The 17371-nt window shown below is 40.9% G+C and overlaps 1 protein-coding gene across 2 annotated transcripts in view; it reads left to right on the top strand.

Moving 5' to 3' along the window:
• The first annotated feature begins 16 nt into the window (after window positions 1-16).
• Window positions 17-17371, top strand: part of LOC122554993 (gamma-taxilin-like) — a 78213-nt gene continuing 60858 nt past the window's right edge. The window contains exon 1 of one of the 2 annotated variants that reach the window (XM_043700503.1): window positions 17-314. The gene's annotated coding sequence lies outside the window, so the exon portion shown is untranslated. Of the gene's footprint in view, window positions 315-12458; window positions 12471-17371 lie in introns of those variants that run through there. The other variant, XM_043700505.1, reaches the window with a different exon arrangement.

Raw genomic sequence — 17371 nt, 5'->3', positions numbered from 1 at the left:
CCTTCATTCCCCCGAACCCTTCACCTCCCCACCTCCCATCCACATCAGCGCATTAATTGACATATTACTTATTGACATTAACACCTGCCTGTCCCTCAACGCTGCGCCCTCCTTGCTTACTGTACTCAGGCCTACTTCCTCCCTAACCCCCATTCTCCTCCTCCTTACCCCTAGGGCAGGGGGGCTCCTCTTCATACCTGAGCAGCAATCAGGATACAGAACATTGTTTTATTCCATCTTGTCCACATGAACCATGTCTGTCTAGATTATTCATTTTCAGTGGTGTATCGTTCCTCGCCAGCCTGGTGTGGAAGGTAAGGTGTCTCTGTGTGTGTTTTACGTGCCTTGGTTGCGCTCGCACTCCAGGGCCTGTCACTGTGCTGTAGTTGCAGCGTGGACTAGCACTTGAACGGGATCTGCAAGTTAACACAGCAAAGCATGCTTCTCTTGGCGGTGGAGAGGGAGGTGGAAGCAGAAAATCACCTGTTTATGCAGAAGATAAATACCACACAGAGTTTAAATTTGATACTGGGACAAAGATTGACTTTGGAGGTTGCAGTAAGGCATCAGTCTGTTCAGAGTTTTTGCCATTTGGTTGTATTCATGTTGGTATTCAAGTTAGTTTATGAAAGTATGCCTTTTTTAATAAGTTGGCGCAGCAATTAAAATAGGCAAATAAAGTTTCAAATTAGTGATAGTTGCAGATGCAGTGGTGAACCATTTCCACTTCCAAAGTTACTGCTGAGAGTAACTGTATTGGGCCATAAACGGTGCTGTGTGTCCAAGGATACTGTTGATATTGATTTTTGCGATCTGCAGACTGTCATTGCTGTTACTGGACCTTGTCAGTTTACATGAGAAATATCCGATGATGCCTGAGCTCCTCCAACACAATTACATGTATTTGAGTTGTGGAGACTCCAGTCATGTCTGTAGTATGTAGAATTGTCTTTTTGAGACAGGATGAAGATCTGGGAATTGTGGTGAATCACTGGAGGCCTGTGTTATATTTTTACAGGCCTGATCAGGTGGGCTGAGGAGTGCCAAGAGGAGTTTAGTCTAGATAAATGTAGGTGTGGCAATTGGAAAGGCAAGTCAGGGCAGGACCTATACAATTAATGGGAAGGTTCTGAGGGGTGTTGCCGAATCAAGACCTTGGAGTGCAGGTTCATAGTTCTTTGAAAGTGGAGTTGCAGATAGACAGTGAGTTTGGTATACTTGCTTTTATTGGTCAGTGCATTGAGTATATGCATTTGGAGGTGATGTTGCGACTGTACGGGACATTGGTTAGGCCACATGTGGAATATTGTGTTCAATTCTGGTCTCCCTGCTATAGGAAAGGTGTTGTTAAACATGAAAGGGTTCTGAAGAGATTTACAAGGATGTTGCAAGGGTTGGAGGGTTCGAGCTGAATAGGCTGTGGCTATTTTCCTTGGAATGTCGGAGGCTGAGAGGTGTCCTTACAGAAGTTTATAAAATCTTGAGGGACATGATAGGGTGAATAGTCAAGGTCTTTTCCCCAGTTTAGGGGACTCCAAAACTAAAGAGCATAGGTTTAAGGTGAGAGGAGAAAGCTTCAAAGGGCACCTAAGGGGCACCTTTTTCAGGCAGAGGATGGTGTTGTTTGGAATGAGCTACCAGGGGTAGTAGTGGAGGCTGGTACAATTACAGCATTTAAAAAGTATCTGAATGGGTATAAAAATAAGTAGTGTCTGGAGGGATGTGGTCCAAATGGTGGCATATAGGACTAGATTGATTTAGGATATCTGGTTGGCTTGGATACGTTGGACTGAAGGATCTGTATCATCCTCAGGCATTCAACTCCAGACATGCCCCAAAATATATTAATCCACTGAGGCATTTTTAATGTATTGCATAGAACAGGTCAAAGCCTCCTAAGAATTACAGTTGCATATCTTTTAATGAAGTTTCTTATCTGAATACTATCCCCTGAATTACTGTTTCCTGATTTTTTAAATACATATGTAGATTGAGCCAGTCCCTTTTTGAACCTGTCTGAGCTCAGCAATTAATGGGACTTCTCTCAACAAATCCCTGGCTTGGCCAAGGACCACTATATGTAGACACTAAGAAAAATGCTGAGCCAGTCCTGTGCCTCTGAGCTCTGCTGTGGATGTTGAAGCATCTGATGACTTAACATGGTCTGAAAACACTAGGCATTTTAATTGACCTCCAGCTCTGACAGGATTGGGAACCAACCTTGTGGATCTTCAAAAAGGGGAAAAAGGGGTTGGAGAGCAAACATGTGCCCCTAAACCACAAATTTTCTAAGAGGTACGAGAGGTATCTAAGTGCACTCTGAAAGGAGATTCCAATATTTTTGAATGTTTCCCTCCTTACACGTCTGTTTGATAATTTGTATACTTACATGCCTGTTGAATACATGTTCCTCTCGAATAATCAACTTGGCATGTGGTCATGTCATATCATCCATGCAATAATTGGCCAAGACTTTTGTTTCTGGTGAAACGTGTAGTCAGCATTAATTAAGTAAAACAATCTAATGTTTGAATCACAAAATTAGTAAGTAGGTGCACAAATGTTTGTGCTGGCTCTGTAGCAATCGATGTTTCTGCTCATGAAACTGGATTATAAGACAATTTAAAAAAAACAAAATGACGTGAACGCGTGTTCTCAATTGTGGTTCAATTCCAGAAGGACTGAGCTGTTATGTGATTTTCAGCAGAGTGTTGTAAGATTTTCCTACTTATTTATATCTATAATTGTATGCATATTGTGAAGACAAGCTCATGGAACAGCAATGACCGTACACTAAATCCAGCATTATGCTAATATCTGAAGTTGGTACTTTTGTTGTACAATGGTTTGATTTTGTTTGGATGTCTAAAAATCCAAATGACTTGCATTTTGTGGATCATGTTCTGCAATAAAATAATCTTAGTGTAAAATCAATGTTTCTAGACAAAGGCAAGATATATGTGGTTGGGAATATGAAGCAAAGTACGTTTCTGCACGGCTATGTGTAAAATGTTGATAATTCAAGAACATAACAGAATTGTCACATTGGTTGCGTTGGTAGCATGCTCTTTATGTAGAAGGTTCAGTTTTCAAGTTCCAGGACAGGAGCACACAATTAATGTTGGCATTCTACTTTTATACTGAAAGGCTACTTTGGTCAGTATCCTTGTACTGCATTTTCAAGACACTATAATTAGAAGGTCACTTCAAGTCAAAGAAAAGAAGCTTCGCTTTGCTAATCTTCCTTTATCCACACCTTTCCTTTGGCCTCCCTCCAATTCTTCACGTACACTGTATTGTCAGTGACACAATGCAGAGCGAATGTATTGTGTCTCTGATGCTGCCTGACCTTCTGTGCTTTTCCAGCATCACACACTCTACTCTGATTTCCAGAATCTGTAGTCCTCACTTTCTCCGCTTCACTGGGTAGGTCAATGTATGTTGTTCAACCCGAATTGGTTTCCATGTCAACAGCTCGCTAACTCTATGTTATCCTCATCTATCCTGATACCTCCATTGCCTATTTTGTTTTGTCTGCTTCCTATTAACTACTCAAACTGAAACCATTGTTTTTGGCTTGCCCTCCATTAAAGCTTACTGTCTTATTGATTCTGTCCTCCTTCTTGGAATCCTATGATTGGAACTGTACAGCCTCAGGGTCATTATTGATGCTAGATTTTGCTTCCAGATCCATAACCTATCACAGATGCCACCTCACCTTTCTTTAATGGTGAGGTTGCCAGTCTCTGAATTGTCGAGTCTTTTGCTGAAATGATCATCCTTCAGATTCTTCTGCTCTAGTGCTCTTCTGGCTGTCTCCCATCCTCCACAATCTTAAACTCACTCAAAACCCTGCTAACATCATAATTCACGTTGCATCCTGCCTAGCCAATCACCCCTGTACTCATTTATCTCTGTTAGCTGCTGGTCCACCAACATCAGGAACTTACATTACATTCTCGGACCAAGCTTTTGGTTACTGTTCCTAATATTACCTAAGGCTTAAGTATTTTGTCAGGTTACACTCTTAAAAATGCCTTGCATTCAAACCTCTATGACTATAAATTAGGTTGTAGCACAGTCGTAGTGCCCTTACTTTTGAGCTAGAAGGTCTGGGTTCGTGTCCCACATGTGCCAGAGGTCATTCAGATTGATTGATTGATTAAATAATTATAAATATCAACTCGTGAATTCCTAGTGCCTGGAATAGTCTGTTATTGTACATTATTACTGTTCAGCCCATGATCAGAAATGGAACCAAGCTTCATACATCATTGTCTTATGCAGCATCTAGACAGCTTAAATTTGACCTAGTGTCCTAATTACACAGACAACCTGCAACCCTTATCTACAGCTGTCGATTCAGTCACCAGAATAGCATTCCTGATAGGACAGAAGAATTTTCACTGTGATTATTGCCAAGATGGATTGTGACTTTATGTATTCCCAGATTCTGAATGTGGAATTATATCAAATACATGTGTGATGTGAAGGTGCAGTAAAAGTATTATCCCCCAGACTCTGTATTTGTTCTCCGGTAATTAATTGTTTTTGGAGGTGTGGGTGGGGAGGGGAAGGAGTCTTTATTATGATAGCACGTTTGAAATTCCATAAGCTTTTAATTCACAATGTTAGCCTTTTTTTAGCCTCCGCAATAAACAATGTTGAGCAGTCATAAACAGCTGGAAATGAATCCTAATTGGGAATGGGGATATGTAAATAGCCAACCAGATTAAGTTTAATTAATGGTATACTACCTTTAATTTCCACACCTTCTATTTTTAAAGAAGATTTGCACTTTGTATATAATCCAGTATTGCTTTGTTTCCTGAATCAACAGCTCCTTATTTTATGTGACAGCTTGTGTTAACTCTGTTTAAAGCTCCTATCCCTGTTAAGTGATGTGAAAACAGTCTTATACGTTCCAGTACAATAGGCACCAATCATTAAATAAATCTTGCACCCAAGAGTGTGTAAAGTGAGTTGGTTTGTTATTAAGTGATTGTGTTTTAATATTTTGAAAATCAAATGAGGAGCTTTTTTATTCAGAGTTATACTTCAAACGCAGTTAAATAGTAAATCTCTCAATTGGTGCATTGCACAAGCTATTGTATGTCATCAGTTTGCATGATGTCCATGTATCTAAGATCATAGAATCAACATGAGAAGTCAACATGGAATACATTAGTCTGCAGTGTGGAGACTTTCATTAATGTTAGAATAATAGATTCATGAGAGAAGAGGGGACCATTTGGCCCATCATGCACCAGCTGATTATAAAAGAAATCCAGTTAATTCCTGCCTTCCACCTTTTGTTCTGCAGATTATAGCACCTTTCTGTCCCCTGCTCACTTATCCCTTAACAAATAGAAGTAAGTTCTTTCTATTCACTGCATCAAGATCCATAGTAATTTTTCAAGCCTCCTTTAATCTCCCTTAAAATGCCTGTTTTTGCAAGGTAAACAACCCCAACTTGTCCAGTCTTTTTTCACAGCCAAAATGCTCCATTCCTTGCAAAGTCCCAATACATTTTTATAGTGCCTCTTCTCAATAATTACTTTCTGGTTGTAATGGCATGAGCAGAACAGTATGGAGTACTTCAGCTGCTGTCAAACCAGCGTTCTCTATAGCTCGAGAAGAACCTCCCAGCTTTTATTCTGGAGACCGTGAGCAAAAAAATGAAAGTATCCTGTATACCCTCTTGAAATCCTGAGTGACATGTCCTGCAGCCTGAAGATATCTGTGCAAAAATGCTTCAGGGTTCTTCTGTTCCTCTGGTTTTTGGTCCTTGTGTATTCCCATGCATTGTTTGTTCTCCCCAAGTGTATCACCCCTCAATTCTGTGGACTGAATTCTATTTAGCACTATTCTACCCACTTGATTAGTCTGTTGGTCTCATCATTTCTCTCTCACTAACAACCATGTGGCCAATTTTTGCATCCTATGAATATTTCTTAATAATGCTGCTTACATTTAAGTCCAGATCATTGCACAAACATCCAGAAACCCAAGATTGAATCTGTGCAGGACCTCAACCAAAACTATCCCTCCACTCACAAAAACATCCGTTGACCATAACTGTACTTCATGCAATTGAATGAATTTTTAATCCAACTTTCCACTTCTTTTTGCTTTTAATTTTATGACTAGTCTGTCATTCATGCTTCTTTGATGGCAACCTTGTTAAAATACTGGTTGATTACTTGTATTCTTCAACTTCCTTTGTTACGTGCTTTAAAACAATACAATCAAGTTAGTCAGAGACAACCCTCTCTTATCAAATCCTCGCTGACTGCCTTTTAGTCACCTGTGCTTCTCAAATGACAATTTATATGATAACAATTTCTTCCAGTAATTTGTTAACTCACATGCTAAGCTGGTTGGATTGTCAAACTGTTCTGTCATAACTTTTTAAACAATGATGTAACTTTTAGCAGTCCTTTAGTTTGAGGCTTGCAGCTAGAGAAGATGATGGCCAGTGTCTTCTCTATTTTTTACTTTGCCTTTCTTAGTAGCCTGGGATGCATTTCTTCCAGGTCTAGTGATTATTTTTAATTGTTTAGGGGATCCCTAATTAACCAGAGAACAGTTAAGGGTTAACCTGATTTCTGTAATTGTGGCGTCAAGTGTAGGCCAGACCAGATGAAAATGACAGATTTCCTTCTGTAAAGCACATGAGTGGACCTGCTGAGGCCTGCACTGGGCAGGGTAGAGGAGAAAGTGAGGTCTGCAGATGCTGGAGATCAAAGTTGAAACTTTATTGCTGGAACAGCACAGCAGGTCAGGCAGCATCCAGGGAACAGGAGATTCGACGTTTCGGGCACAGGCCCTTCTTCAGGGTAGAGGCCTGAACCAGAGATGGATGAGGAGGCTAGTACTCTGAGGCAGCCTGTGTTTTGCCTTTGAGTGTTGGGAGGGCTGTTGGTATATGGGGGACACCACAGGGGGCGAGGGAGAAAGGCTGCTGCGAAGAAACGAGATAAACTTCAAAATAAAATGAATGCTTTTTAACTTTTATTTTAGTGCAGGGTCCATTGTGCAGCACCATCTTTAGACCGGTAGCTTCTTTCCATAGCTTGAGAGGGCTGTCCACTTTCTTTCTGATCTTTTAACCACCTTCTACTCTATGTATTTGTTCACATTTATCCAAGGTGTCTGGATTTGTGAGGGACATCTGTTTGTCTTCGTGGGGACATATTTGATTCTTCTTGGATGCCTCCCCCACTCTGACTCAAGTTTACTTTCTCGTCCCTACTTCCGATCCACTTTTGCCAAATCGCACCTCAGCTTTGCAAAATGAGTCTTTCCCTGGTTTGAAACTTTTATTCTCTTTATTTCCCCCACTTTGTTCCCAATGAAAGTAGTGATCAAGTGATCATATTTGGTCATAGTAGAAACAGATCTAATGCACTGCAATGGTGAAAGCTTTTTCAGTGATCCCACATACCTGTTGCGTTGTAATCCAATGAGGCAGGTCCTCTTGCATAGAAAGGGACCATACAGTCGCCTGAGTCTGCTCTTCCATTCATTGTGATCAGTGCTGATTACCTGCGTCAGATACACTTTCCGTCCTCAAGTCCCCAGATTGCCCAAGAGTGTGAAAGAGCAGTTTTGATTATGTGCATCAACTGGGTAGCCACAGCCCCCTGTGGTGAATCATTCTGAAGTTTCCCAACCCCCTGAAGAAAGTTCTCCTCTCCATCCTACATGTTGGATCCCTTATCCTGAGACTAAGAGAGTCATGTTCTAAATTTCCCGGTTGGAGAAAACAGCCTCTGTGTTTACCCTTCAGTCCCCTTTGGAATGTTTCCCCCGAACACCCCTAAACTGGAGGGAGTATAGACCCAATTACTTGAGCCACTTATCATAGAACATCTCTCATCCCAGCAATCAGCCTAGTGCATGTTTGCTGTGTCTCCTCCAAGGCAAATACAACCTTCCTTGGATATAGAAACCAAAACTGCACATAACATTCTAGGTGTGACCTCACCAAAGTCCTGTGCAATTGTTAGCTCAACTTCCTTGTTATTGCAGTTATTTTTTATGAACCTGCTCAGACATGTCATGACACACCTCTGGGGCAGGTGGGATTTGAACCTGGGTATTCTGGTCAAAGGTGGTGACATTTTCTAATGTGCTGAAGAACCCTGTCCTTATCCCAATGTGAACTCGTAACATTTTCACACTTTAAACAAATTCTGCTTTCCTGCTCTTTATTACCAAAGTGAATAACCTCTCACTCATGCCCCACATCGTGCTCCATCTGCCACCTTGTTGTCCACTTTTTTTCAACTGCAAGATCTCTAGTACAGTCTTTTGGCTCTCCTCACAGGAATGATACTGAGCTTTGTATCATTAGCTTACATAGATACAGGTTGTTCTGCGATAACATGTGTTTTATCAAGGTGAATTAGCTGTACTGCAATTTAAGAATTGGTGGCACTGTTTCTAAAGTGCAAACTTTAAAAATGTATGTTAGCTGTAACACGATTACATCACAACACTTCAAGCACTGTTTCTAATGTATGATTTTCTATAATACAGGGTTGCACAAGAACACAACTATTGCGTTATAGAGGTACTACCCATACATGACTCTCAACCTCTTTATTTAAGTCATGAATGTGGATTGCAAATAATGATAGGCTCAGTGCTGATTGTTGTGGCATTTCCCTAGTCAGACTTTTGACTTGAAAATGCATAAAGTATCCTCTCCTTCTATCCATTAACTAATTCTCCAAACTTGCTATTATAATGCCCCAGCTGCCTGAGTGTTTATATTTCATATTCCCTGTTTTTGTGGTGCCTTTTGAAAATAAATTGGGAGTTAACTGCAATTTTATGGCTGTGCAGTGAGCAGAACAAAATCAAGATCAGAGTTTGAGATGAGCTACGTTATGTTTTCACAGTTTCCTTGGAAGCAGCTAAGACAGAACACATCTGGTTATTCGGTCCTATATTAAATAATTTGTTTAAGCTTATGGCTTGAAATCAAGAGTGGTTCACATGGTTCTCTAAACAACATAGTACCTGGGAAAAGATAACACCTGAGCCATTTATGAGCTTGAGAAAAAAATTACTGTGGTAGTTCTTTGACAACTGTAAATAATCTTTATAAAGTTGGCGGCTCAGGAAGGAAGAAGATTGATGTCGCTCTCAATCAGGAATTGAAACCTGTTGCCTGCTAATTTGCAATTTAGCATGCAGATGTTGGGTCTTTGCTTATAATTTCAGATTTCAATTTCTGCAGTGGGGTTTCTGTGACAGTAACCAAAATGTATGGGGCAGAGATGGAAGCCGCTCCATATAGACATGGAAGATGCTAGCAATGTGCTACTAAAGTTGAAAATCCCATAACACCGGGTTATAGTCTGATAGGTTTATTTGAAACAGCAAGCTTTCGGAGCCCTTCGCTCCTTCCTCAGACTCCAAAAGCTTGTGGTTTCAAATAAACCTGTTGGACTATAACCCGGTGTCGTGTGATTTTTGACTTTGTCCACCCCAGTCCAACACCGGCACCTCCACATCATCACTACTAAAGTTGTTTTTTGATGTAGTCCAGACTAAAATCTAATTGTTGCTGTAATAAGACCTTTTTTTATTTATATGATCTGTAAAAGGGCAGAAATGCCTTTCCTAAATTCTCTAACCTTTCCCTCAGTTCCTCTTTTATTCAACATTTAGTCTCCTGTCCATGTAGCTTCTTTAACTTGATGTTGCTGTAAACTTTTGTGAAGAACCTGGGGAGATGCTGCAATTATAAAGGATGCTGGTACACATTGAAAGGGTAGAAAATGTTGATGAGCATACTGTGCTCTTAGTGACTGGTTGCATAACTTACTTGTGACTGTGGCTCCAATACGAAAAAATATTTTGCCAGATTTTAAGTGAAAAAATGACCCTAACCTCATTGGAATAAGCTGGGGCTTATCCAAGTGAATTTTTAATGGTATGCTACCTCTTTGTTACTGTCAAACTGACCATGTGACAGTGACGAAGTTTATAAATGTAGAGACTCATTCTTTCAGATTTGTTTATCGTTTAAGACATATTGTTGAGAACTTTTTGTCTTTTTACCCTCCTCAATCCCATTTTAATTTCGCTTTAACTTGATTTGGTGTTGAATTCACTTTATAAACTTACATTTCCCAGTTTAGACTGGTGCCTTTAGCAAGATTCTCCAGTCTGATTGGTTAAGGCTTTAATTAAGGCTCTCACTCATCCTAGATCCTCTAGAGGGCACCACATCATTTTGACTAACTTATAGTAAAGTCCATGGCAAAATCCATAGAAAGTCTCTGGCCGAATGCAAGTATAATGGGCAACTAATATTTATTTGTCAGTGACAGCAAAATTCAATCCATCGCATTGCCTAACATGTGCATAACAGCAGGCATTCCAGTCTTGTTATTTTCAGAAAGGAAGGTTTAATTGAATAGAGCTTGTGGAACGCAGACTGAAAGTTACTTTGCCTTATGCTGCTAAGAGGACAAGGCACATGGTGTATGAAGAACATGGTGTGATGAAATAGTTCTGATGGTGTTGGGGGAAGCTGTCCATGGGCTGAAGCTCTTAAACAGTCAGATTCACTTGAAGCTATGATGACCTGCACTACCTGTAGCACTCGCTTTGGCAGTGATCTGAATTGTTTCTGGAGTTGTTAAGTTGCCAGCCATGGCGTGTGCTGCTTAGCCTGTTGGCATGTGACTTCCTTGTGTTCTGTGGTATTGGAAAGAAACAGCAGCTTTTTTTAAATGGGAGAAGCAGAGCTGCTTAAGAATCAAACAATATTTCTGTGTTCATTGATGTTTTGTAGTACTTTTTTTTGTTAGTTGGCGAATGGTAGCACAATTGGAGTTTTCAACTGAGTCAGAAAGGTGGATAGATTGGATAAGATTTTTGAAGGGATATGGAGTTGACATGAGGCTCAGCAATGGTCTGATTTAAGGACAGAGTAAATCTGAGGAGCTCACTGGCATGCTGCCATTCCTGTCTCCTGTTAGAAATGCATCTGATGTTTGCAGGTCCATCAAACCTCTATCTGGGATTTGGGAAGTTTGCACCAACCTTCAAGGACCTAACTCTGCGTTTGCTGCAATGTCTTTAGCAATACCTTCTCTCCTCCCAGCAGTGAGACAATTCTCGGTGCTTATTGAGGAGGGTGTGACCGTTTGAGGAGTTCTGCCCATCTGTGTCAGGTGTCCAGCTGAAGGTCTGGCAACCTATAGGATTTGTGAAAATGCAAATTAAAGATTGGTTTGATTTCTTTGAAATGCATGAATAGCCTTGATCTGCTTGTTTTTTTTAAATTCATTCCATGGGATATAGGTGTCTATTACATATCCCTAATTCTACTTTGAGAAGGTGGTGGTGAGTTGCCTTTTGACCCACTGCAATTCATTCAGTATCAAATATCTCATTCTAAGAAGCGATGGCAAAGTGGCAACTCTGCACCGAAAGCTCGGTATTTTTATTCAGTACTAAGTAGCATCATATCATTTATTTCATGCACAGCAGTTTATAGCTGCAGATACAGTTCATGCTTGGGTTTAAATTGCAAGGTTAGTTCTGTCTTTGCTGGTTTTTCCAAAGCTAGGACTATAGTTAGAACAGATGCAGTAGGATGCATCTAGGTGTGAAGATTCATCCAGAAAAAAATGATGTTTTGCAAGTATACATGATGGATATCACATTGAGTATGGAAGATAACTTATGTGTTGGCAAAAAAAACCCAATGCAGGCAATGCCTGGATCAATCCAAAATAATCTGCCTGGTTTCAGATTCAAACAAAGCAGTTATATGTCTATCGTCGTTAGTTGGTGCATTTTTCATGGCAACGCCTCTACCAATCAGAGTCCACTTCTGAACCAAAAATCTCTCCTCTTAACAGTATAAATGTTGGTTTTCCCTCTTAATTTTTATTCTTGTAAATTGTCCTATTGAGTGGAAGACAAAAACCTTTGCCTAGATGTGTTTTCTTTCCAGTGATAGGTTGAGTGCCAGGTGATGGCGATCACGGGTCTCATACCCAGGATTGTTAGTCCGGCCATTTTATCTTTGCTGATTTAACGCAAACTGAATTATGTGTAACTGGTAGGCATTACAGGGGATTCACTTGACCCTATGCTATGAATGATACAGACAAACTGTGGTGGGAATTAGGAAGTGTCTGCTTACACACATTGTGAATGTGTGTAAAGATTGAATCCAGTTTTATCTTCCACCTTCTGGCTTTCTGGAAAAGGCCACTTGTTGCTGACAGGTGAGGAGATGTTATTGCTGCTGTAACTTGAAGGAATGGGAGTGTGAAGGAACTTGGAAGGAAGTAGCTTCCTTTATTTACTTTGCTGATCTCCATTTTGAGGGGAGGAGAAAGGAAGGAAGAGTCAACAACAGTGACGCCAGCAAGAAGACTTTCACAACTTCTGCTCTGAAGAAGGGAGAGGGAGAGATCGTTTTCAAGTTTGAGGTGGGTGTTTAGTCAACTTTCCTAAGGCCTGTTACTTGGAGGCAAGAGGAAGGAAGGTGGCAGAGGCTGGAAGATGGCAATTGATGGATTTATTACTGTGTGCCCTTCCTTTTCCCAATGTCTGGCCCTGGATAGCTGCAGCCGCCTGGGGGAAAGTTTATTTCTTTTCAATAATGGGATCTATTGGGGAACTGTACAGATGGTTCCATCTGTCCCACATGAAGACATCTCCCATCCAAAATAATCAGGAAGATGACTATCAGAGATGACTAATAATTTCAGTTGATGTGTTCCTCCAATGCCCAATAACAAGCCATATATAGAATGCAGTCCCCACCCCTGAATCCCCTTTCGTCCTTTTATCCCCCTCTCTTTCTCTGTCTTACTCTTTGAGCAGCTGGAAGTCATGCTGCTCAGAGGATCAAGGTGACCCCATGCAAGGCTCTCTCCTAAGAAATCTCCCTTTGTACATAGGAACTTTGACACAAAGGGGTTTGCACACGTCAGTCCCAATGCAGCAGAATGTTGCTGATTCGTAGACTCTGAGACTTCCTGTAATTTCTGCGACCTGGACTGGTGAGTGTTTCATATTTATACAGGATGTTTGAGGTTACAGCCACGCTTTCATTACCTGAAGTGGTTACTCCTTAAGTTCCGGGTGAATTTCAGATCCAATCTCTTGATCTTTGACCACCCAGTGCAGAGGAGAGTGAGCACATAAAGAAGGACCTCCTTATGAGGGGTCTTGCCAGAGTGGCTGTCAGTAGGTTCAGGAAGCAGGCAGCTATTCTGCCTGACTGCCTTTTCATGCCCAGGTAGACCTGATAAATGAGCATATTGTGTCTGCTGGTACACATACATCCTTCTGCAACCAGTGGGAGGATCAGAAAGAATCATCAGCCCGGGAGCTATCACCTTAATTTATAAGTTTCCTTTACAGTTTCTTTTTGTTATGCATATTTGTTCTGTCACTTGCAAACTGACACTTGGTTCCTCTTCAGTAACTTTCTAGTTGGAGCAAGAGAGAGTTAAATAGAGAAAGGCTGACATTGTAACTTGGGTAAGGAGTGTCTGCTATAATGTGCAAGTCTGTAAATAAATAAGAATGTGTGTGCAAAGATTGGCTGCAGTTATATCCTTCAGTAACTGGCCACCTCACAGCATGTCACCCTTCACCTACCTACCTCCATCCTATCATGACCACTTCTGTTTTAAAACTGACTCAACTTTCCAAAAATCCCACTCCCTTCCTATCTTGGCCAGCCTCTCTGTACCCGAGGTATTTTCTGATTTGGCACCCGGTCTGCCTCACTCGCTGTGCTCACGCTTGACTGAAGCCAGCTCCCTCACCAGTGAGCTGCTGCGCAAGCAATCTCACCCCAACAACAATTTGTGATTGTTTAGCATTTTTAACATAGTTGAATGCCCCAACACACTTCATAAGATAATCAAACTAAATTTGATGATTAGCCAAAAACTAGGATGAGTGAGGATAATTAACCAGCAGCTTGGTTAAAGAGGCAAGTTTTAAAAAGAGAGGAATTAGAATTCCAGGCTGTTTTATGTGCAGAAACGTGTGACTCGTCCTCTTCCCAAAATGACTTTTTTGTAAATGAATTCAGCTAAGTTGAAATGTGTGATCGCATTTTTAATATCTCTGCTTGCATCATCTGATGAAGGCCACTTCAAATTAAAAGTTCTCCTAGTGTGGTATTGCTGACCTTTGTTGACTTTGTATGTCTTCCGATATTTAGTCTTTGCTGGGATGGATCTACCAGCTTCTGAAACATGCATAGCTGGCAGCAAACCCAAAGTAAACATGCCCATTTGCCAAGGTCAGCATTAAGCAGAAATGAAAGAAATGAGTCTGCCCAGTTTTGGTACATCCAGTAAATTAACGCTGGAGTTTCCACAGGTTGCATGAGCAGCATTGAACGCGAGTTGATGGAGCTAACAGTGTGCCACAATCAATTTGAAGGATGCTGTACAGTCACATGGTGTGGTATGAGTGTTTGAGTCCAGTGCACACACTGTATTTGCTGAGTTCATTGGTGCTGACACTGAAGCAGAGGACAACACAAAATATGATCACGACTGATTCTGAGCCAGCTAAGGGGTGTTTAATGATAGATCACTCAATTGCACCACAAAAAGAGACTATTCAGCCCAAGGTATTCCTGCTGGCTCACTATGGAGCCATCCAGTCTGTGGCATATATTCCTTTTTAAACTTGCAAGTGCAAATTTGATCTTATTTTGAAATCCTTGATGGTCTTCACCTGCTGCATGCTCATAGGCAGTATGTGTGAAAAAACAGTATTCCTTTACCCTCTGTTCTTGTCCAGAGCCTTAAATTTGTCTCCTCCAGTCCTTGTACCATCAGCTAATGGGAAAAACTTTGCTTTGTCTACCTTATCTGACGCTGTCTCGTTCTTGTTTACCTCAATCAGATCTCTTCTCAATCTCCTTTGCTCCAAAGAAGGTAAGCCCAAATTCTCAAACTTCAGTCTTACAGACACTTGTATCACTAAAGTAAAGGATAGGGTCTCTGCAGTAAGACCAGGTGGATGAAAGGGACTGCATTGATAGGCTCCGCAGCCTGGTTACATGCAAAAAGTACTGGATGTTATTCACATTTTTCATGCCTTTTTAACTAAAGCATTATATTGATCTGGTCTGCAGCTGCTTTACAGTGAAATTTACTAGGGTTGCAATTTAGCAGTAATGTGGGTGAGCGATTCAAATCTCTGCTAGTATAGACATGATTATATGCAGATCAGACCGCTTTAACAGTTGATTCAGTAGGTAGCGTTCTCACCCGATTCAGAAGATTGTAGATTCCCAGTTGCTGTCTGGAATCTTGCAGATTCAATTTAGTTCATTACTTCACTGCACTGAGAGAATGCAGGATGAGACGTAATCCTTTCTGCCCCATCAGGCGGATGGATAGGACCCCATTTTGAAGAAGAGCAAGGGAATCCTCACCATTATCTTGATCAATCCTTATTCATCTCCCAGCATCACTGCAGTAGTTAATTTGAACGTTACTTTGTCTTTTTGGGTGGGATCATGCTATGCACACGTCAGCTGCAGTATTTCAAAAAGGTTTTATCGGCCGTAAAGTGCTTTAGGAAACCCTGAACTTACGAAAGAAGTTATGAAAGTGCCCCATGCACTCTGCCTTGGCTGTCTCTGTTATGAGGTACTGGAGGCTTTGCCAGCATCTAAGATGTGAGGCCTGGTTGGAGCTGCTGGCTGAGGCAGGAGTGATACCAAACACTGAAGGGTTGTCCCAAAGTGATAGACTGTGACAGTGGGGGTGGAGAAAGGTGCAGTGACTGAGTGTCTGCAAGGCTTGGTGACCATTTTGGGGTCATAAAAGATGACAAGTGTGGCAGTGGGGCTTTGGTACTGTGTGGACAGGGCATAGATCAGGCAGAGAAGGGAGAGTGTGTTGAGAACAGACTGACTGACTTCCAATAATGTTTTCAAGGAAAATTGTAGAACAAGAAAGCTTGGAGATGGGAAACAAAACTCTCGTGAGCTTTGTTTCAGCTGCCTGAAAGGGAATGGCCTACAGTGTGAACTTGTTTTCCAGAGAAGCGCAGAATGGATACAGAACAGGCTAGCTCCTGGTGTGTAATGTTTGTGCCAGCTCTCTGCTACAGCAACTTAACTAGTTGCTCTCCCGTGCTGTAGTCCTGTAAATGTTTTCCCTTCAGAATAATTATGCAGTTCCTTTCTAAACACGACAACTAAATTTGCTTTGACCACATTCTCTGGATGTGTACTCCAGATCTGAACAACTCACTGAATGAGGATGGTTTTTCCTTGTATCGCTTTTGGTTCTTTTGCTCATCATTTATTAAGAGAAAGCCCCAAGGCCTGTATTGCAGTAAATCACCAAGGTCAACATGAGTAGACCACGTTGTACTGTTGGGTAACCTATTGTGTTGCTTTTTTATTTGAAGCTTCAAACTTAATCATTGACTCTGTTCAAGGTGCACTGTAATGGACTAGTTATTCGATAAGTCCATAAGATGTAGAAGCAGAATTAGGCCATATTGTGCCTGTTCTTTCATTCAATGAGATCATGGCTGATCTGATAATTATCAACTTTCTTGCCTTTTCCCTATGACCCAGGATTTCTTTACTGATTGAAAATGTGTGTCTTGGCTTGAATATACCTAACAATCTAGCCTCAAAAGGCCTCTGTGGTAAAGAATTCCGCAGATTCACTACCTTCATGTGGTTTTAGATTTCTAAGATCAGAAACATCCAGACCTCCTCTGAACGTAACACAGCATCTACAGTTACAAAGATTCTAAATATACAAATCGAAGATCCAGTCTTATGGACTAACATGACTTTTCTTTTTGCGTGTTTGTGGGAAGTCTGCTCAATTACATAGAATAATTCCTCTTGCTCACTTTGCAGTCTTTTCAGAAGATGATGCTATTGTGGACTGGCGACTTTGGTGATATATGTAATGCAGAATTAATATTGTGACAATTAGTGAGTGTGTTTTTTTTAACTTGACTGTTGAGATATGTGCTTAACCCAGTAAGCATGGTATTATCCAGCATTCTACCAACCACAATTAAGAAATGCCAAGGCTGATCACTTTGTGTTCAGATGACACGTTGATTTTTAAAGAAAAACTAATAATAACAGTAGATTGTAAAACTGCAGGAGTTGCTGTTTAGCTTTACATTGAAATGATTACATTTGTATTGAAATTATTGAGAAAGTGAGGACTGTAGATGCTGGAGATCAGAGCTGAAAATGTGTTGCTGGAAAAGCGCAGCAGATCAGGCAGCATTGATGCTGCCTGACCTGCTGCACTATTGAAATTATTGAGTCAGTTTTGGTTATTGAACCTTACAAGAATATTGCATTCAA

Source organism: Chiloscyllium plagiosum, chromosome 12 (assembly GCF_004010195.1).
Source record: "Chiloscyllium plagiosum isolate BGI_BamShark_2017 chromosome 12, ASM401019v2, whole genome shotgun sequence".
NCBI classification, from domain to species: Eukaryota; Metazoa; Chordata; class Chondrichthyes; order Orectolobiformes; family Hemiscylliidae; genus Chiloscyllium; species Chiloscyllium plagiosum.
The sequence above is the reverse complement of the archived record's forward strand: the minus strand, read 5'-3'. Positions and strand labels throughout refer to the sequence as shown.